This window comes from Tachyglossus aculeatus, chromosome 23, assembly GCF_015852505.1.
Source record: "Tachyglossus aculeatus isolate mTacAcu1 chromosome 23, mTacAcu1.pri, whole genome shotgun sequence".
NCBI classification, from domain to species: Eukaryota; Metazoa; Chordata; class Mammalia; order Monotremata; family Tachyglossidae; genus Tachyglossus; species Tachyglossus aculeatus.
The window spans coordinates 22,119,325-22,140,792 of record NC_052088.1 but is presented as its reverse complement, the minus strand read 5'-3'; the positions used below and the strand labels follow the sequence as shown (position 1 = coordinate 22,140,792).

The window sequence follows — 21,468 nt, the reverse complement described above, 5'->3', positions numbered from 1 at the left end:
AACGGACAACTCCTGGCCTGTGCACTGCATTCTCAAGCCAGGATAGATCCAAAAGTAAGTTGACTTAGCAGTACCTGACCAGACCCCTAGATACACCGATGAATACCACTGCCCTGGGGAATTAAATGTAGAGGTTCCTGTTCTCTCTGCCATTTGAAAAAGGTACTAAGAGGAAAAATAGGTTGATTTTAAAATTTTTAATGTTTTACTCATCGGTTTAAGTACATTTCTGGTTTGCTTTGCAAAGTGTCAACAGCCATCCCAAGGGAATAACATTTTTAAAAGATTAAATTTCCTGTACTTACTATCAACCCAAGAACGTAGTCATCAATGCCTACAGGTGTCTTTGCCTGCGAGGATGGCCCATTGCAAGAGTTGTTAAAAAACTACACTTTTTGTCACCCTTCTGAAGGAGAGAGCCTTTCATCAGAAACAGCAATGGCCTGTCAGGAGATTTCAGAAGGTTAGCTACAAAGGAATAACTCCAGATTTGATGTCTGAATAGAGAATTTCCTATGTGGTCAGTGAATTAGAAGCATAGACCTGGTTTGGTGGAATTCCCCTCAGCTTTTAGATTTGCCCAGTTTGGGGGACAGATTCTTATCGTCCTTGAGACATGTGACTGAGCACTTCTCTAGGAGAAATGCAAGAGGACTATCAAGGAGTCAAACTAGTGAGTCCAGATTGAATATTGTCCCAGGAAGAAACAATGCAGTTTGATACATTCGAAGCTGTTTTTCCTGATTCGGTGGATGTAACAAAAGTCTTCTGCTAGCCAGTCAAAACCAAAATCCTGATTCACAGCTAAAATGTTAACTGCTAGGATGTAATCAAAGGGCTAAATTTCACTGCTAAGAAAGCACAGCTGTGGAACATAACTTTTAAAGTGTAATAAAGCCAAATAGCTTTGCATGCTAATAATGGATATTACAAGTAAAGATCAGGATGACTTTAGCAACATTTTATAGTACTGTAGTACATTCACAAAGGTGACCTGTTGTAGCAAGGGCGGTCTGAAGTCACTGACACATACCAGCTACAGTCCACTATCTTAAACAATCACAGTTGAAAAATCATCAGCACAAATTTATTTTGTGCGCTCTTGGGTATTTAATGCTGCCTCACATAAAGCAATACAGAGCTAAACTCAAAAGTAGATGGTTACCGGATACCTACTTTTCAGGAGAACATGCTTTCCTTGTTCTATGTGACATTATATTTCCCGTAGATAACAAAGGTCAGAAAAATCATAACTAAGCAGTGAACATATGTCAGGCAGTAGGAGTAGTAAGAAACAGCTGCTATCACTATCCCACTATGAATTCCTTGCCACTGGCTGACTCGGTGTCCTTGTAGAAGAATCTCACTTTCTCTTCCGTAAATGAGGAAGTATGCAAATTCATTATGTGTATTTACCTGGTATCATATGCATTTCAAATATTATTATAACATCGTAATCCCCTTTTACCTCATTCACAGGGTTATGATTCCACTGACTTCCTTGACTATATTAGTGAGAGTCTAAATTCAGTGGCTTAGGAATAAAACTCTTTTTTTGAACAGCTTGGACGCAGGTTATTTTCCAACTGAATTATTCCAAATTCAGTGTTGGCTTTCAGAGTTTTCTTTGGAACAAGCTTTCAGTCTGACAAAATCTCTGAATCTCTAAATGAGAAAAGGAAACGTTCCTTTTCCTTGATGCTTGAGGAAACATTCCTCAGTGTTTACAAGGATCTTCCAAATGGAAAAGCAGGAATAAACATATAAAGCGACATGTTTAGAGATGTACATTGAGCCACATACTGATGTAGTGGGAAAAGGTGATGTCTAAATATCTAGAAACTTCCCATTCATAGAGCTAACATTTCCAAGAGACAGCACCACTAAAGTTCATTTATTCATTCAATCGTATTTATTGAGCGCTTACTGTGTGCAGCGCACTGTACTAAGTGCTTGGGAAGTACAAGTTGGCAATCAATCAATCAGTCGTATTTATTGAGCACTTACTGTGCGCAGAGCACTGTACTAAGCACTTGGGAAGTACAAGTCGGCAACGTATAGAGACAGTCCCTACCCAACAGTGGGCTCACAGTCTAGAAGAGGGAGACAGAAAACAAAACAAAGCATATTAACAAAATAAAACAAATAGAATATGTACAAGTAAAATAGAGTAATTCATTCTTTCAATCGTATTTATTGAGTGCTTACTGTGTGCAGAGCACTGTACTAAGCGCTCGGGAAGTCCAAGTTGGCAACATACAGAGACGGAACCTACCCAACAGTGGGCTCACAGTCTAGAAGGGGGAGACAGACAACAAAACAAAACATATTAACAGAATAAAATGAATAGAATAAATATGTACAAGCAAAATAAATAGAGTAATAAATCCATACAAACATATATACAGGTGCTGTGGGGAAGGGAAGGAGGGGGCTCAGTCTTGGTCGATCCTCCCGGCCTGCCGCCAGACGCCAAGTTCCAGAGCGAACATAGGATTGGTGTTTCCAGGCATGGGAAATTTTTGTGGGTAAATACCTAAAAGAGAGAGGCAGAGTTGAAGAACCAAGTTGTGTTGATTTTACTAAATTCAAAAATCCAATCTGGCTGTTATCCTCCCTTTTTTTATCCAATGTGCATCCCGGCCAATCTCACAGAAACCTCAGGTTAGTGCTGCCAGGCATGGAAGTATGTGATGAGGAAGGAGAACTGGTTTGGTGTGTTACTTTGCCTATCTAATAACCAGCCTGAGGAAATGGGCAAACTTCATTCATGCTTTTTTTTAATGGTATTCGTTAGTCAATCAGTCAGTATTTATTGAATGCTCACCTTGTGCACAGCACTGTACTAGACGCTTGGGTGAATGCGATAGAACAATAAACAGACACATTCTCCGCCCACATTGAGCTCACCCTTACTCTGTGCCGGGCACTGTACTAAGCGCTGGGGTTGATATAAGCTAGTGAGGTTGGACACAGTTCATGTCTCACATGGGGCTCACAGTCTTAATCCCCATTTTACAGATAAAATAAGTCAGGCACAGAGAAATAAAGTGATTTGCCCAAGGTCACACAGCAGACAAGCTCTAACTCTATTTATTCTGATGGTATTGACAAGCGCTTAGTACAGTGCTCTGCACACAGTAAGCGCTCAGTAAATACGATTGATTGATTGATTGATTTTGTTGTCTGTCTCCCCCTTCAAGACTGTGAGCTCGTTGTTGGGTAGGGACCATCTCTATATGTTGCCGATTTGTACTTCCCAAGCGCTTAGTACAGTGCTCTGCACACAGTGAGCACTCAGTACATTCTATTGAATGAAAGTGGGAGAACCGGGATTAGAACCCAGGTTCTTCTGACCCCAGGACCAAAGTGCTCATAGGAAATGGTGGCATTCCACTGGGTAAACTGGCCCAGCGACAAGAAGTTCATTTTCATGTCACCATGAAACATTGAGTCTAAGGAATCTTCTCTTCTGGTCTTTGGTTTCTTTCAAGAAATCTAAGTAGGGCTGCTTCTCATAGCCTAGAATGGTTGCGATGAGACCTTGCATGTTCAGCCTCTACCCATGAGATTATTTAAAGCACTATTATCAAAAAGTAAATACATTTTCTCTAACCGATATATGCTCTAGTATTGTTTCCAGTGTTTAAATACTTTCATAGTCTAGTGTCCGTGACTTCTTTAGGATTGCAAAGGATCAAAGATTTCTTTGATTTTAATTCAATTGGTAGTTTGGGGCCAGAAGTGTCCAAAATAATAACAGCAATAATTATAGTAATAATTAAGGTATTTGTTAAGTACTTACTATGCAACAAGCAGTGTTCTAAGTGGCGAGTTAGATACAAGTTAATCAGGTCAGATACAGTTCTTGTCCCACATGGGGATCACAGTCTGAGTAGGAGGGAGAACAGGTATTGAATCCCACTTTACAGTTGTGGAACTGAGGCATAGAGAAGTTAAGAAGTGACTTTCCCAAGGTCATACAGCAGACAAGTGGCTGAGTCCCAGGCCCATGACAAAGCCCTACTGAGAGTTCACCTCCTCCAGGAGGCCTTCCCAGACTGAACCCCCTTTTTCTTCTCCTCCTCCCCAACCCCCGACCCTACCTCCTTCCCCTCCCCACAGCACCTGCATATATGTTTGTACAGATTTATTACTCTATTTATTTTACTTGTACATATTTACTATTCTATTTACTTTGTTAATGATGTGCAACTAGCTTTATTTCTATTTATTCTGATGACTTGACACCCATTCACATGTTTTGTCTTGTTGTCTGTCTCCCCCTTCTAGACTGTGAGTCTGTTGTTGGGTAGGGACCGTCTCTATGTGTTGCCAACTTGGACTTCCCAAGCGCTTAGTACAGTGCTCTTCACACAGTAAGCGCTCAATAAATACGATTGAATGAATAAATGAATGAATGAGCTTTCCATTACTTCATGCCGCTTCCCAAAAGAGTGAAGCAGAAGGCTGTAATCCGATTATCCAGAATTGGGCGAGACCACATGGGTGAAGTGGATAATCTGCAAATGTCTATTAGAGTTAGAAGGAACCACCCCATCCTCTACCTTGCCTCGGGGTATTCTGGTCCAGCCCCCTTCCTCACAGAAGTGATACAGTGAATGACGTAGCCATGCGGAGAAAATAGACATCTATTCTTATAATTAAGGTCATTTTGGAAGCCTGAAGGAGGGAACCCTCTTGCTGTCACTTCCTCCTCTCCTTCTTCTCTTTCTTTCCTCTCTTTTTTTCATTTCATTTCTCCCTCCCCCTGACTAAACAAGTATTTTATTTCTCATAGAGTCAATTTTTTTTTTCTTGTGTCCAACTGGACAATTTCCCTTGTGTATAAATCCATCTTGTCTTGTCAGATCAAACTTCCCTATTTACTTAATTTTCTGAATATTTCAAGCAAAATCTGTGAAATAGAGTGCCAAAATGCTTTGAGTTTTTCTTTCGTTGTGATTATGTAGATCAGGTCTACAAGTACAGCTTCGTGGGCCTTCTTTGGTTGCTAGTGTTTGTCGCTGGACCATTTTGCTTTTTAAAGAAAGTCTGGATCCAGACAGCTTTCCTCAACTCACAATTTCCCTAAGTGAGACTGAGTGACTGAACAACTGTGTTGGATATTGCAGCCATTGTGATGACAGGAGGTGTGGAACTTGGTGACATGGTTGACAACTTGGCAAGATGAGATTGGGTTATGTGTCGTGTATAGATTTGGGAGAAGCTGTCAGTTCAGGGAAGGTTGGTGCTGATCGCCAGAAGCAAATGGATCCAAATTGACTACATGAGGGGCAACCCAATTAAGCTGGGTGCCTAATCAATCAATCAATCAAGCAAGCAAGCAAGCAATCATTCAATCATATTTATTGATAACTTCTTGTGTGCACAGCACCGAACTTAGTGCTTGGAAGTGGACAGTATAACAATATAACAGACACATTCCCTGCCCACAATAGCCTTACAGTCTAGAGATGGAGACAGACTTTAATATAAATAAATACATTACGGATACATACGTAAGTGCTGAAGGGCTGGAAGGGGGAATGAATAAAGGGAGCAAGTCAGTGTGATACAGAAGGAAGTGGAAAAAAAGGAAAAGATTACCATCAGGGAAAGCCTCTTGGAGGAGATGTGCCTTCACTAAAGCTTTAAAAGAGGGGAGAGTAATTGTCTGTTGGATATCCTTCCTGTATCACAAGCCCGCAACCTTGGTGTCATCCTCGACTCTGCTCTCTCATTCACCCCTCACATCCAATCCATCACCAAAACCTGCCGGTCTCACCTCCGCAACATCACCAAGATCCGCCCTTTCCTCTCCATCCAAACCGCTACCCTGCTCGTTCAATCTCTCATCCTATCCCGACTGGATTACTGCATCAGCCTCCTCTCCAATCTCCCATCCTCCTGTCTCTCCCCACTTCAATCCATACTTCATGCTGCTGCCTGGATCGTCTTTGTGCAGAAACGCTCTGGGCATGTTACTCCCCTCCTCAAAAATCTCCAGTGGCTACCAATCAATCTATGCATCAGGCAAAAACTCCTCACCCTGGGCTTCAAGGCTGTCCACCACCTCGCCCCCTCCTACCTCACCTCCCTTCTCTCCTTCTCCAGCCCAGCCCGCACCCTCCGCTCCTCTGCCGCTAATCTCCTCACTGTGCCTCGTTCTCGCCTGTCCCGCCATCGACCCCCGGCCCAAATCATCCCCCTGGCCCGGAATGCCCTCCCTCCACACAGCCACCAAGCTAGCTCTCTTCCTCCCTTCAAAGCCCTACTGAGAGCTCACCTCCTCCAGGAGGCCTTCCCACACTGAGCCCCCTCCTTCCTCTCCCTCTCCTCCCCCTCCCCATCCCCCCGCCTTACCTCCTTCTCCTCCCCACAGCACCTGTACATATGTATATATGTTTGTATGTATTTATTACTCTATTTATTTTATTTGTTCATATTTATTCTATTTATTTTATTTTGTTAATATGTTTTGTTTTGTTGTCTGTCTCCCCTTCTAGACTGTGAGCCCGCTGTTGGGTAGGGACCGTCTCTATGTGTTGCTGACTTGTACTTCCCAAGCGCTTAGTACAGTGTTCTGCACACAGTAAGCAATAAATACGATTGAATGAATATGAAGAGGGAGAGCACTCAATAATAATAATTATAACTATGCTATTTGTTAAGCACTTACCATATGCCAAGCACTGTACTAAACACTGGGGTGGCTACAAACAGATCGGGTTGGACACAGTCCCTGATCCCCCTTTTTCCTCTCCTCCTCCCCATCCCGCCCGCCCTACCTCCTTGCCCTTCCCACAGCACCTGTATATATGTTTGTACAGATTTATTACTCTATTTATTTTACTTGTACATATTTACTATTCTGTTTATTTTGTTAATGTGAATTTAGCTTTAATTCTATTTATTCTGACGACTTGACACCTGCCTACATGTTTTGTTTTGTTGTCTGTCTCCCCCTTCTAGACTGTGAGCCCGTTGTTGGGTAGGGACCGTCTCTATATGTTGCCGACTTGTACTTCCCAAGCGCCTAGTACAGTGCTCTGCACACAGTAAGCGCTCAATAAATATGATCGAATGAATGAATGGTCTCAATCCCCATTTTAAAGATGAGGCAACTGAGGCCCAGAGAAGTTAAGTGACTTGCTGAAGGCCACACAGTAGACAAGTGGCAGAGCCGGGATTAGAACTCATGTCCTTCTGTCTCCTAGACTCATGCTCTATCCATTATGCCATGCTGCTTCTAGGCCAGAAGCAGGACGTGGGTGAAAGGTCAGCAGAGAGATTGATGAGATGGAGGTGAGTGGTAGATTGGTATTAGAGGAGCGATGTGTGTGCTGGGTTGTAGTAATAATAATAATGATGATGGTACTTGTTAAGCGCTTACTATGTGCAAAGCACTGTTCTAAGCACTGGGGGGATACAAGGTGATCAGGTTGTCCCATGTGGGGCTCATAGTCTTAATCCCCATTTTACAGAGAAGGGAACTGAGGCACAGAGAAGTTAAGTGACTTGCCCAAAGTCACACAGCTGACAATTGGCAGAGCCGGGATTTGAACCCATGACTCCAAAGCCCGGGCTCTTTCCACTACTCTCACTAGTAGGAGAGTAGTGAGGTGTGCTAGGAGGGGACAAGGGGTTTGAGTGCTTTAAAGCCAAGGTAAGGAGTTTCCGTTTAATGAAGAGTTCGATGGGCAATCACTGGAGGTTCTTGAGGAGTGGGGAAATACGGACTGAAGATTTTTGTAGAAAAAGGCTGTGTGCAGCAGAGTGAAGAACGGACTGGAGCCAGGAGAGAAAGGAGGCAGGAAGGTCAATAATGAGGCTGATAGAGTAATCAAGGCAGGATAGGATAAGTGCTTGGATTAATGTGGTAGCAGTTTGGATGCCTTAGTCTCGCATAGGTTTGCTACTTGTATTCAGTCCTTCTTTGTTGATTAGGTGCTGATTAATACAGCATCATCAGGGTTAAGTGATTGGGCCTCAGAACCTTGCTATTTATAGAATCTGCCTGCACCAGTGAGTCAAACACAATTGAGGAAACTGGCATCTGTTTGACCGTGTCTATTCTTTCATCAGTGGAAACAATGCCTTCCCACCTAGGCGGGCACAACCGGTAGTTTCAAGGAGAAGCTCGGGAATGGCACATGTTGAAAGACATCGACTCATTGGGCCCTATTACGCCGAAGAGATAATAACAAAGGTCCCCAGTTACCATGACTTCTTTTGCTGATAGTCCTCAGATTTTTACTCTTTTTTCATTCCATGGCAGAAACTAGTGAGATCTTAGATGTGTACCTGTAGGCAAAATCAGGAGGCTTTAGGAAATACCCTGGTGGCTAGTTGGAGAGGACAAAGATCTGCTCACTTATTTCTAACCAAGGAAATCTTTAATCACATCCTCCTCAACACATCCTTCTTTCATTCACTTGCTTATCGAGTGAGATTAATTCAGTGCTTGCTAGGTGCACAACAGTGAACTAAGCACTGGGGAAGGGTGCAAGGGAGAATGAATAAAACCTGGTCCCTGGCCCTCAGAGGGGTCACCAGCTAAAGAGGATGGGCAGGTTGTTGAGAGGTCCTTTTTGCTAGAATAGCTCTAGTTTAGTCAATTTTGTCTCAGGTGAATTAGTGTGCACTATTTTAGGAAATCTCATTTAAAATCCCTGCCCAAATTTTTAGTTTTCTCTATTATTTTTCAATTCCCATTCACAGAAGCTTCCAGGTGAGTTTTACCTACAGAGTTAATGACTTCTTTGCAGTTGCTAATAGAGATTTTAAATTGTTGGAGGCTGACCCTGAACTTCAAAGATCCTTATGGATTTTCAAGTATCACTAATGTTGTCTCATTGCCCTACCCGGGGCAGGAAATCAAGACACAGCTCCAGTCAAATCTAATACTTGTCAGTGACTATTCACCTTTGTCCTGTTTTCTAAGACTGTCCTGTCAGTAGCAGCCTCAGTTTCATTTTCTTTCTTCAAAAAGTCCTGTAGATAATGACTTCAATCCTCCTCTTCATGTGGTGGGTTAAATATACCCCTGCATGGAGAGAAGAGAGAGAAGGGAGTGGAGAAAAAGAAAAGAAAGAGAAGTGTGGAAGGCCGAAAAGGGGAGAATTCTCTCTCTTCATGAATAAAAAGATCAGATACTTGTGACCAAATCTAATGATGCGCAGATAGACCAAGAATTAGGAAAGAGAATCCAGGTCAGTCAATCAATCGATGCTATTTATTGAGCGCTACTATGTGCAGAGCACTGTACTAAGTGTTTGGGAGGCTACAATATGGTGGAATTCCCTGCCCATAACAAACTTACAGTCTAGAGGGGGAGACAGCAATTAATATGAATAAATAAGTAATTTATAGTAAATAATTTACAGCTTTGAACATAAGTACTGTGGGCTTGGGAGGCAGGCAAATATCAAATGCCCAAAGGTCACGGATCCAAGTGCATAGATGACACAGATGGGAGAAGGAACTGGGGAAAAGAGGGTCTAATCGGGAAGGCGGGGAGGGGTCTCTTGGGTCTCTTGGAGAAGATGATGATTTCAAGGAGGGGAGAGTGGAGGTCTGGCACATTTAGAGGAGGAGGAAGTTCCAAGTTAGGGGGAGGATGTGGGAAAGGGGTCGGTGGCGAGATAGATGAGATTGGACCACAGTGACTAAGCAGACGTTAGAGGAGCTGGATCAATCTTGCTTTTGTGAAATTTGGGATATTTCCCATTGAGCTTGGCAACCTCAGGACTAAATGCCAAACTCCGTACCAAACCGAAACCTTGTAAAGCTGGAGCGTTGTTCTATATGGTCATGAGTCTTAGACCTACCAAAGAAGGCCCATCCACTTAAAGGTTCACTATTCTCAGTATCAAAAGGCAGGATAAGATTGCCAACAATGAGAACCTTGAGTTGGCCATTTTTATCAGCAATGAGGCAAAACTCATCAGAGCACAGTTACTTGGGTGGGACATGTGAGAAGGAGGATGGATGACAGCAGGGGTTCCGAAATGGCCCTGCAAGTAACCAAGGACTGGTGCAGCAAGCAAACTAACTTTACATGCTCATAATGTGGAAAGATTTGTCAGTCCCAAATTGTTTTTTTTTTTCCCAGTGATACGCACACATGTGGTTTAGGGTCTCCCCAACAGTAGCATCATCTTTGAAAACCAAGAGCAATGTGTACATGTATATGTGTGTGTGTGTGTTATATTGTCATATTGTACTCTCCCAAGTGCTTAGTAAAGTGCTCTGCATGCAGTAAGCACTCAATAAATACGATTGACTGTGTATGTTTGCATGATTGTATCCATCCTGTCCTTTGTTTTATATGTATGTGTGTGCATATATGTATTCTGTTTGCTCAGCACTTACCTACTGGAGTCAGACTCCCTCTTCTCTCCTACAGACCTCTCCCTATACCCCTGGAGCTGTCTGTTGTGGTTTAATTAGCAAATTTGCACAATAGTCATTTGTGGCTAGATTGCAACATTGACATGCACGCTGGGTTTGCCATTTATAACATTTTTCTTGCCTCATAAATTTTCTGGACTCAGCTCTAGGAAAGAAGAGGTCGATTTATTATTTAGCATAACGCGTGGTATTTCAGAGGAATGTTCTGTCGTTGCGTTAGAACAAAGGTAACACCTCTATGATTTTTGAAGAATGAATTACTTGTGATTTTAAAATTGTTGAGGTAGGATTACATGGGCATTATGTCTGTGGGAAAAATCTAACAATGCTTGGCCATAGACATAGCTTGTCTCTTTTGATTCTAGTGATGCACAGTTTAAGAGGGCTTAATAGGTATGCATGGAAAGGGTTTTTTTTGGGGTAAATGTGAGCAGGACAGCAAAAATCTTGGGGGAAAATTATATTCACGTAGCCCTTTACATATTTTCAGAACCTTTCAGGGTGGCTACACTCTTGGGAGTTCTGCATGAGTAAGCAATATGGGTTTGAACACATTTCTGTGACACAATTAACCATTAGTAATTGGGGTCTTAGTGATTCATTTATGGGGGAACACTAGACTGGCAGAATCCAGGATTCTGAAAATCTAGTTTCTAGTTTGACCTATCATAGCTGAGTGACTGTGGACATAACACTTTGTATGTTTTCCCATCTGTGTAACTGGCATAATAAGCTTGTTCTTACTAGGTTTAGATAGTGCTCAGTTTTTGAGCTTCTTGAAGAAAAGCCTTACTCATACCAGTTCCAGAAATCATGATTAATGCTCAAAGGGCTTGCTTTATTACATTTTCCATTTGCAAGAAATGTACTTAAAAAGAGAATACACAGTCACTTTTTAAAAGAAGTTGTATTTGTTCAGCGCTTTCTATGCACCAGGAACTGTACTAAGTGCTGGGGTAGGTACAAGCTAATCATGGATTGAATACAATCCATGTCCCTCATTTTATAGATGGGATACCTGCAGCCCAGAGAAGTTAAGGGACTTGCCCAAGGTCACACAGCAGACAAGTGGTGGAGCCAGGATTAGAACCCAGGTCCTTCTGACTCCCAGTCTCATGCTCTATCCACTGGACCATGCTGCCTCGGACGCTGGAATAATCCTTTCAGTAAAATGCTTTCTTTTATATAGTATTTTTGTTGTCATTTAAGAAAGTTATTAAATGTAAGTCAGTAAAAAGCAATACACTAATGCTATAACTGTAGATTACCTTAACCTAAAGTCAGAGCTGAAATTATTCGCTGAATGGTGTGGCTATTCACAAACTGCTCGCCTGCACTTTCAATGTTTATGGCATTAAAGGAACCCCTCGGATTACAGTTTTGTAGTCTCATTCATTCGTTCATTCATTCATTCATTCGTTCATTCATTCATTCATTCATTCATTCAATCTTAGTTATTGAGCGCTTACTTTGTGCAAAGCACTGTACTAAGCACTTGGGAAGTACACTTTGGCAACAGAGACAATCCCTACCTAACTCTCTGAGGCCATCTATTAACCCACAGATCAATTATATAATAATGATGGTATTTGTTAAGCGCTTACTATGTGCCGAGCAATGTTCTAAGCCCTATTATCATCTTTAATTACTTTTAAAAACCTAGCAAAAATTTACTGTAAGATACCCAGCTGTGTATTCTGTCTTCAAACGTAAGCTCTTCCCCACTTTTCCTGGATTTTCAGTCTTTTACAGAATCTGGTATGATTGCAAGGCTATCTCACTTGGGCTCAGATTTACACCTCTCGGAGGTTGCAACAGTGTGCTGCTACCCTGACTAGAAAAGGGATTAGAAAACCACGGGAATCTTTGAATAACTTTATACTGTCACCTTTCCCACTGAATTACATATATATCTACGTAGGGAGCTGAGCTTCAAATGCTCCGAAGAGGTTAGTTTTTGGTTGTCCCATGAGAGTAAGCAATTACTGGGAAATCATTGGAGTGCAATTAAATCAAACGCAAAGTGCCCAGAGCAGCATTCCAAGGGGTACCCGCCATTTTTATCACTTCTATATGAATGGTTTTCCAATTATCCTTAGGGGGACATTGTTTCAGAAGGCCCAACATCCTCGACTTCAAGTTCTTTTTTTTTCCCCCGGTAAAAGAAACTCTTTGTTTTGATTTTCCTGTGAAAAGGGTTATTTTTTACTGACCTTCTGTTCCTGGGTTTCATCTCCTCCTTCTCTTTAACAAAGTAGTGTTTTTTGGTCCTGTGGCTCAGCTTGAATTCTCAGCTACAATTAGGATAAAAATATTCTATCTGGAATGTTTATTGAGCACCTGTGCAGATCACTATACTAAGCACTTGGGAAAGTACAATAGAGTTAGGAGACATGAACTTTGCTCTCAAGGATCTTATAATCTAGGGGGGTTTTGTACTTACAATACTTCCAAGAAATGGGTGATGACCAGCAGCGTGGCTCAGGCTTGGGAGTCAGAGGTCATGGGTTCAAATCCCGGCTTCACCAATTGTCAGTCACTTCTCTGTGCCTCAGTTCCCTCATCTGTAAAATGGGGATTAAGACTGTGAGCCCCACTTGGTACAACCTGATCACCTTGTATACCCCCCCAGTGCTTAGAACAGTGCTTTGCACATAGTAAGTGCTTAGCAAATACCATCATTATTATTATTATTATTATGTGAAAGAGCTAGGGATGCCAATGAATCTGGTTCTATACTAGATAGTCTGGTTTTCCTCTGGACCATCCTCGGTCTGGTACATACAGCATTGGGAGCCTTTCTGTCCCATAGTTTAGAGTAGCATACAGAGGACCTGGTTCTAATCCTGGCTCTGCCAATTGCTTGCTGTGTGACTTTCTGCAAGTCACTTAACTTCTCTGTACCTCAGTTTCTTCAAGTGTAAAATTAGGATTAAATTCTACTTCCTCCTACTTAGACTGTGAACCCCATTTGGGACAGGGACTGGGACAACCTGAAAAAAAACCCGTGGCTACTACAACACTTAGAACAGTGTGGGCTGCACAATAAGTGCTTAACAAACACCATAAAAACAAAACAAAAGAAAGCTTTATTTTAAGGTCCCAGTTTCCCTTGGTCTCAGGTCAGGCTGCTGAGTTCCGTGGCTCAGAAGTGGCACCCATGTTTACAAGGGAAATGAGAATGTTATGCAAAGACTCTGGAGGAACTTGGGGAAATTGTGGGGAGCCTAGTTGTCCCCCCCTAGAGAAATGCTCTAGTTTCACTGTACTCTCCTAAGCACTTAGTAGAGCATTCTGCACAAAGTAAGCACTCAATAAATAGCATCAATTTCACGAGGTTGGACTTCCTCAATTTGGGGTTGTTGATGTCACTCTTTTAGCCTATATGCCCATCATAACACATAAAAGGAGAAGTGGCTCAGTGGACAGAGCCCGGGCTTTGGAGTCAGAGGTCACGGGTTCAAATCCCGGCTCCGCCAACTCTCAGCTGTGTGACTTTGGGCAAGTCACTTAACTTCTCTGTGCCTCAGTTACCTCATATGTAAAATGGGGATTCAAACTGTGAGCCTCCCGTGGGACAACCTGATCACCTTGTAACCTCCCCAGCGTTTATAACAGTGCTTTGAACATAGTAAGCGCTTAACAAATGCCGTCATTATTATTATTAATATAAAATGTCATCTGCGCCTGTGTAGCTGGTATCAATGAAGCCATCAGTGGCCATCTTGCTAAGTGCTAGGGCCCAAAATTCACCATACTTCATGCTACATTCCCCTCTTACAAATGAATCTGCATACATGTGGAGAAATCACAAGGTAAAAGAGAATTTTAAAAACAAATGTTTCAATCACTTCATTGTCAAAAAGAAAAGACCTTAAATGTACTTCTGACTTTCCGAGCAAAACTTCCCTCTGAGTAGTCTTGAAGAGCGATACTTAAGCCAGATGTAATGAAAGTGACTGGGTTGTAATAAGCACCTTCCAGCAGTTTTGCTTTAACAGAAATGGCACTTTTTTGGATCACCTCCAACACAGCTCAATATTTAAAAGGGAAACAGCTCAGGCCCATGAATCCAGAAGGCACTGGGGCCCAGAATCCCATGCATTTATAATCGGAAGACCAAAACTGACCAAATAAAACCAAATAGTTCAATTTGTGCACATTCATTCATTCATTCATTCAATCGTATTTTTTTAACACTGTGTGCAGAGCACTGTACTAAGCACTTGGGAGGTACAAGTGGGCAACATATAGAGATGGTCCCTACCCAGTCAACGGGCTCACAGTCTAGAAGGGGGAGACAGACAACAAAACAAAACATGTTAGACAGGTGTCAAAATGTAGACAGGTAGCAGTGCTGGAGAGGAAAAGGCAGTTTCTAGAGATGTTGTGAAGTTAGAACTGACGGATTTTGTAACAGGCTGAATGTGTGGGTTAAAGAGATGAGTTAAGGTTAATGGCAAGGTTACAATTTGTTTTGCTTTTCTCAACGTCAGATAATCATGCACCCTCTGAAAACTAGATTGATATCAAGAAAAATTATCTACCCCAAAGCCTCTGAATCTAGCTAAACCTTTCTTTCTCTCCCTTTTTGCTCACCCTCACTCCTGTTACAATAACTTTCTCATATCGCCTTATCAACCATAGCCCTTTTGTTTCAATTTCAAAAAAGATCCCACAACTGCTGACTTCCAAATCTAAGCCTTGCTGCCAGTTGAGGGAAGGTGAAGATCAACTGCATTGATAACCAGATGTTGGTGATCAGAAACTCACTAGTTTGTAGCCAAACTGCATCTGTAAAATGGGAATAAGATACCTAGTCTTAGATTTGAGCCCCATGTAGGAGGGCAGGAACTGATTATCTGATATGACTATCTTTTATCTACCCCAGTACTTAGCCTGGTGCTTGGCACTTATTGGGGTTAATAAAGAGTGCAATTATTATAATTTGGGTAGGAGTGGCAGAGATCTGAGTTTATCCTCAACTCTTTAGTCTTCCCAACATGCTCCTCTTAGCAGACTCCATCTGGAACCTCTTCTGCCACCTTCACTGACCACTGTGCTTCCTCCAGTGTGACCGCTGCAATTCTCTGCCCCTGTCTACTATCTCAGACCTTTCTCCTCACCTGACACTCCTTCACTGTTGCCCTCTTGATTTGATATTCTTCAATATTAACTGATCCTGAAGATAAAAATTGGAGAGATTTTAGTAAACAGCACGGTGGAGGGCGATTTCCACCATCACCTCTGGCACCATTTTCTCTTCCAGTTGTTATTTAACATTCATCAAACATACAGTGTCTATTTTTCACTTCCCCCATTTCCTGAGGTACAGGGATTCTGCTTCTGCCTTCCTATAGATAAAAAACAACAAAAAGCAAACCAACACCCTGCTTACCTGCATCCGGCTAGTTTTTAAACTTACAGATCTTTCTATTCTAACCAGATATAAAATTCTCTGTCAATAACGTACATACTCCTAAATGCTTCCTATTGAAAGCTTATTCCCTGCAACCATAGGCCTCCCAAATTATCCTTGTCAGACCTAGGAAAGCAACCATCCTTCCCCAGCAGTCTTCTTTTGCATCTCTGAACTTTCGTATCATAGTATTTCAAAGGCTAGGAGTAATGGGGTGACAATTGCATGGTTGTTCCCTCCTCTAATCAATTCAGTTTCAAAGGGTCATGGTGACCTACAGTGTAACAAAATAAGTCAGTGGCCCAGTTCAGCTAGATGGCCTTAGAAAAGCGGAAAAAATGAGTAAACGTGTCATGGAGTTGTAAGTGCACCACATATTATAAACCATAAATGACAGCCATAGGAGTGGCTGACCAGTCGCTTAGAGAGGCAGCGTGGCCTAGAGGAAAGAACACGGGCTTGGGAGTTAGAGCACCTGGGTTCTAATCCCAGCTCTGCCACTTGTCTGCAGTGTGACCTTGGCCAAGTCACTTAGCTTCTCTGTGACTCAGTTCCTTCATCTGTTAAATGGAATTAAGACTGTGAGCCTCATGTGGGACATGGACTGTGCCCAACCTGATTAGCACTTATCTACCTCAGTGCTTAGAACAGTGCCTTGTACATAGTAAGCACTTAACAAATCATCATCAATCGTATTTATTGAGCGCTTACTATGTGCAGAGCACTGTACTAAGCGCTTGGGAAGTACAAATTGGCAACATATAGAGACAGTCCCTACACAACAGTGGGCTCACAGTCTAAAAGGGGCAGGGGGAAAAATATCATTTTAAAAAAGGGGCAGGGGGAAAAAGAAGGTGTGCTTGAATTGTGGGATTCTTTCTTGGATGGGGCTGAACCCCTAAGCAGCTTGGTGTCTTGGATGGATATGAAAATTAACTAAAGCCTTTGGGCCTGGGATCTCAATGAACTAATGTAGTACTGAGAGGAGGGCCTCAAGAAAATAAGAGCTGGAATTGAAATGGAAAATATGACTCTTGGGACCAGTTTCACTTTAATTCTTTATCCTGATGGTGGGGCCTGCCCACCCACCCATCGATGGCAGGACGTTTCTGGATATGGGAAAAGCATGGGATAAAAGGCCTTGGGGGTCCTTAATAATATTAATAATAGTGATGGCATTCATTAAGTGTTTACTGCACTGTTCTGAGTACTGGGGAGGTTACAAGGTGATCAGGTTGTCCCACATGGGGCTCACAGTCTTAATCCCCATTTTACAGATGAGGTAACTGAGGCACAGAGAAGTTAAGTGACTTACCCAAGTCACACAGCTGACAATTGGTGGAGCTGGGATTTGAACCCATGATCTCTGACTCCGAAGCCCGGGCTCTTTCCACTGAGCCCTGCTGCTTCTCTTAGATGTGCCTGTGTCCCCAAGTAAATACTGGGGTACCTGTGTGTTTCTGGGTATATGTTGTTGGGTGTTTGGAAGATTTAGAGTTAGCTACCCTCTTCCACCTTGAAGAGAGGGGCTCTGTCTGCTTCATTTCTCCCTCTGGCCTTGAGTGAGATCGTGAAGTGTGTGTGGAAGGGAGAAATTCCCTTTTCATCCCGGTCAGCTCTGCCGCACACTGGCAGGGAGAACAGGACCTCCAGCTGTCAGGTTTGGGGACATGGAGAAGATAGGATAGCAGCATGGCTCAGTGGAAAGAGCATGAGCTTTGGAGTCAGAGGTCATGGGTTCAAATCCTGGCTCTGCCGATTGTCAGCTGTGTGACTCTGGGCAAGTCACTTAACTTCTCTGGGCCTCAGTTGCCTCATCTGTAAAATGGAGATTAAGACTGTGAGCCCCCCGTGGGACAACCTGATCACCTTGTGACCCCCCCAGCACTTAGAACAGTACTTTGCACAGAGTAAGCACTTAATAAATGCCATTATTATTATTAAGACTTTTAAAATACATTTTTATGGTATTTGTTAAGGGCTTACTATGTGTCAAGTGCTGTTCTAAGCATTGTAGTAGAGACAAGTCAATCAAGTGGGCCACAGTCCTTGTCCCACATGGGGCTCACGTTGTGTGCTGAACATTGTACTAAGCACTTGGGAGAGTACACTATAACAGAGTTAGTAAACCCTTCCCTGCCCACAATGAGCTGAGTTTATTTATTTGAGCCCTGTTGCCCTCCCTCTGCCCATCCGCCAAGCTAGCTCTCTAGCTCTCAAGGCCCTGCTGAGAGCTCACCTCCTCCAGGAGGCCTTCCCAGACTGAGCCCCTTCCTTCCTCTCCCCCTCGTACCCCTCTCCATCCCCCCCATCTTACCGCCTTCCCTTCCCCACAGCACCTGTATATATGTATATATGTTTGTACATATTTATTACTCTATTTATTTATTTATTTTACTTGTACATATCTATTCTATTTATTTTATTTTGTTAGTACGTTTGGTTTTGTTCTCTGTCTCCCCCTTTTAGACTGTGAGCCCACTATTGGGCAGGGACTGTATATGTTGCCAATTTGTACTTCCCAAGCACTTAGTACAGTGCTCTGCACATAGTAAGCACTCAATAAATACTATTGATGATGATGATGTTGTTGGCCAGTGGGAAGAACAAGGCTCTGGAAAATAAGAGACCTAGATTCTAGTCTCTGCTCAGCAAGAAGGGAAATGCCCACAGGGTTTAACCCCATCAGTGGTGAAGATTTCTGGCCAGAGAACCACCTAGGGTGTACTGTGAGGTGGCTAGAACCCAGCTGGAATCCACGGAAACATAGACGGCTTGACATGGGAAGCAAGAATTGCGGTGGCGACCAAAGCAGCCACTGCGGTCACTTCGGCTCCAAAGGGGCCCTGCGTGTGACAAACCTTTGCGTGCATTTCCCAGTTTGCCACACCTCTACCTCCCTACTGTTTAGTTTGCACTCTATATTCCATAATATGACTGACAGGGACAAGAGAGTGCAAGTGGCGTTGCTCACACCACTAGCACTAAAATCAATTCCTCTGCTCACATCCTCGGTCCTGAAGGCTCAGGACTGAGGATCGATCGTCGTCCTTGACAGGATATGCCATCATCGGATTTATTTATTCGCTTTAAATGATTATTTAGATCTATAACCATTATGTATTTCGATAACGGATTACCGTCTCACCGACATGTTAGACTATAAAATTCTTGAAGGTGAGAAATAATAATAATTGTAGTATTTTTTAAGTTCTTACTAGTGTGCCAAGTGCTTTACTAAGTGCTGGAGTAGATACGGTACATACAGATTGGACAGTCTTCTAGACTGTAAGCTCGTTGTTGGGTAGGGACCATCTCTATACATTGCCAATTTGTACTTCCCAAGCGCTTAGTACAGTGCTCTGCATACAGTAAGCACTCAATAAATATGACTGAATGAATGAATGAATGAATGAATGAGTACAGTGCTGTGCACACAGTAAGCTCTCAATAAATGCGATTGATTGATTGATTGATTAAATGACACAGTCCCTGTCCTACATGGGGCTCACAGTCTAAATAGAAGGGATAACAGGCATTGAATCCCCATTTTACATATGAGGAAACTGAGGCACAGAGAATAAGTGACTTGTCCAAGGTCACGCAGCAGGAAACTCTCCTGACTCTCAGACCTGTGCTCTTTCCACTAGACCACACTGCTTCTCTGCATGGTTTTCTATTGTTTCCCTCCGACCTCAAACATTCTTGGCAAACCTTAGACCCTCAGTGATTTTGATAGCAGTGTACAAAATTATAGCTATAAACTGTTGAATCTATATTTTTATTAACTTCCACCCATTCTTAGTAAAACACCAAAGAAGTACAAACTGCCCAAGATTTTAAACAATCAATTACAATATGAAAATAAAGCAAAACAACAGCATTTTAAAGAGCCAAAAGGCCATGTTTAAATGCAAGAATTTTGTAAAGGATAAAGCTACATACATATATACATATTCATTCATTAAATCGTATTTATTGAGCGCTTACTGTGTGCAGAGCACTGTACTAAGCACTTGGGAAGTACAAGTTAGCGACATATAGAGACGGTCCCTACCCAACAACGGGCTCACAGTCTAGAAAGGGGAGACAGACAACAAAGCATGTGGACAGGTGTCAATTCATCAGAATAAACAGAATTAAAGCTAAATGCACAACATTACCAAAAAAATAGAATAGTAAATATAACACAAGTAAAATAAATAGAGTAATAAATCTGTACAAACATATATACGGGTGCTGTGGGGAGAGGAAGGAGGTAGGGCTAGGGGGATGGGGAAGACATATGTGTGTATATTTGTAGCTTTTAAAAAGTTTAAAAAGGATATAGCTACAAATAACTGGCCTTTGTGTTCAAAAATGAAGGTGAGATTTCATCTCTGTGGGGTGTGGACAAAAAAAGTCTGGTCACTGACAACACATAAAGGTAGGACACAGTAGGGGTTTTACACTGAAGAGTCTAATCATTTTCTAAAAGGATTTGGATTGTTTCTTTTGCATCTTTTCTTACTCTGCCAAGTGCTTAGTACAGTGCTCTGCACACAGTAGGCACTCAATAAATATAACTTATTGGTTGATTTGTTCCTCATATATTTACCAGGCATTTATTCCTTTTTTTAATCTCATGGTCCATTTAGGAAGCAGCGTGGCCTAGTGGAAAGGTCATGAGACTTGGAGTCAGAAGCCATAGCTCCGCCCCTTCTTTGCTGTGTGACTTGACCTTTGCTTCTCGGTGCCTCAGTTTCCACATCTGTACAATGGGGAGCCAATGCCTGTTGTCCCTTCTACTTAAACTGCGAGCCTCAGGTATAACAGTGACTGTGTCCAACTTAATTTTCCTCTGTCTACTCCAGTTCTTAATACAGCGCTTGGCAAATGGTAATTGCTAAACAAGTACCATAGTATTATTATTATTTAACAATTTCCCCACTATTAATTAGAAGTATCCAAGATGCCCCAAAAGATGGTCAGTAGCATCCGGTTTAATAAATGTGACTTACCAGTTTGAACACAAGTAATTTATAGCATGTATATGAAGTAATAGGATCCAAATTTGCCCTCCTCAGTTAATAGGACTATTAACACCTCGATTTTTGTATAGTGCTTTTATTCCCACATTACTTGTTTCATTCTTGCCCTCACAACAATAAAATAGATATTATTATTATCCCAATTTTATGGTCAGGGAAACTGAAGTACAGAGAGGTTAAGTGACTTGTCTATGGTTTCACAGTGGACTGGTAACAGAACTCAAACTCAAATTCAGGTCTTCTGGCTGCCAAAAATTTTAACTCTCAGAGGCTTTACTCTTCTTCATGAGCCCTCTATTGGGTAGGGACCGTCTCTATATGTTGCCAACTTATACTTCCCAAGCGCTTAGTACAGTGCTCTGCACACAACAAGCGCTCAATAAATACGGTTGAATGAATGAATTATATTTTTTTAGGTTCTGATTCTAGAAGTGTTGGCAAATGTAGAAAATATATTTTGTCCATAGAAGATAAATAAGTGAAGAATGTCAGAATATAGTTTACTGGTAAAATGTAGTGGAGAAAAAGAATTCCATAATTCAATTCATGAGTTGTTATGTTACTCTATCACATGACATGGACAAAATACTTGACTTTTCTTCC

General features: G+C 42.1%; 1 long non-coding RNA gene across 1 annotated transcript in view; it reads right to left on the bottom strand.

The window, feature by feature from the left end:
- Nucleotides 1–2,388: 2,388 nt before the first annotated feature.
- The window catches only part of LOC119944689, a 96,970-nt gene continuing 77,890 nt past the window's right edge, over nucleotides 2,389–21,468 (bottom strand). The window contains exons 2-3 of the long non-coding RNA XR_005455936.1: nucleotides 8,929–9,049; nucleotides 2,389–2,536 (exon numbers count right to left, since the gene is read on the bottom strand). This is a non-coding gene — a long non-coding RNA (uncharacterized LOC119944689). The remainder of the gene's footprint in view (nucleotides 2,537–8,928; nucleotides 9,050–21,468) is intronic.